The sequence below is a fragment of the Echinops telfairi genome, unplaced genomic scaffold, assembly GCF_000313985.2.
Source record: "Echinops telfairi isolate 266 unplaced genomic scaffold, ASM31398v2 ScPeMD7_22;HRSCAF=79, whole genome shotgun sequence".
Classification (NCBI taxonomy): domain Eukaryota; kingdom Metazoa; phylum Chordata; class Mammalia; order Afrosoricida; family Tenrecidae; genus Echinops; species Echinops telfairi.
The window spans coordinates 18,324,959-18,326,311 of record NW_022103919.1 but is presented as its reverse complement, the minus strand read 5'-3'; positions in this window follow the sequence as shown (position 1 = coordinate 18,326,311).

Genomic DNA, 1,353 nt, shown 5'->3' with positions numbered 1-1,353 from the left:
CTAGGCACCCGGTATCCACCTGGGACAGAGAGGCCAGTCACCCAGGAAGCCACTGGGACAGACGCCAGGAACCAGGGAACCCACATGGGACAGAGAGGCCGGACACCAGGAGGCCCTCCTTGCACAGAGAGCCCAGACATCAGGGGGCCCAAGTGGGGCAGAGAGGCCTGCCACCCGGGAACCTGCCACTCGGCTTCCCTGGGACAGAGAAGCCGGACACATGGAACTCACCTGGGGCAGAGAAGCTGTGCACCTGGGGGCCCACCTTGGACTGAGAAAACCTGGGCACCAGGGGGGCAATCTGGGGTAGAGTGTCCAGGTACCAGGGCGCCACTAGGGATCCTGAGATGCCAGGCACCCTGTGTCCACCTGACACAGAGGGTCTGGGCAATAGTTGGCACACCTAGGACAGACAGGCCAAGCACCAGGTGGCCCACCTGGGATCCAGAGAAGCCAGGCACCTAGTGTCCCCCTGGGACAGTGAGGCTGGGCACTCCCGGATTCACCTAGGAAAGAGAGGCCTGGCACCAGGGAGCCCACCTGGGATTCAGAGAAGCCAGTCACCCAGTGTTCACCTGAGACCAAGACGCTTGGCACCAGGGAACCCACCTGACACAGAGAGGCTGAGCACCAGGGGGCCCACCTAGGAGAGAGGGGCTGGGCAGCAGGTGGCGCACCTGAGGCAGAGAGGCCAGTCATCAGGAAACCCAGCTGAGACAGAGACTCTGGGAAAAAGTGGGCCCACCTGCGGTAGAAAAGCCCAGCACCTGGATGCCACTTGGGATCCTGAGTCGCCAGATACCCTGTGTCCACCTGGGACAGAGAGGCTGGGCATAGGGGGTTGACCTAGGACAGAGAGACTGGGCACCAGGGAACCCATTTTGGACACCGGAGAACCAGGGGCCCCACATGGGATTCCAGAGAAGCCAGGCACCCCACATGGGATTCCAGAGAAGCCAGGCACCCAGTGTCCACCTGGGAATGAGAGGCTTGGGACTACGGGGTTCACCTCCGGCAGAGAGGCTACGCACCAGGGAACCCATTTGGGACGGAGAACCTGGGCACCAGGGGGCATCCTGGGACACAGAAGTCAGGCACTAAGGGGCTTACCTAGGACAGAAAGGCCGGGTACCCCGGGCTCACCTGGTGCGGAGAGGTGGGGCACCAGGTGGCCCATTTGGGACATCGAACTTGGACAACTGGGGGCTGACCTGGGGCAGAGGGGCCGGGCACCAGGGTGACCACTTGGGATCCAGAGCAGGCAGGCACCTGTGTCCACCTGGGGTAGAGTCTGGGCACCAGCATACCCACCTGGGGCAGAGAGGTTGGGCACAGTGGGGCCCTCTTGGATCA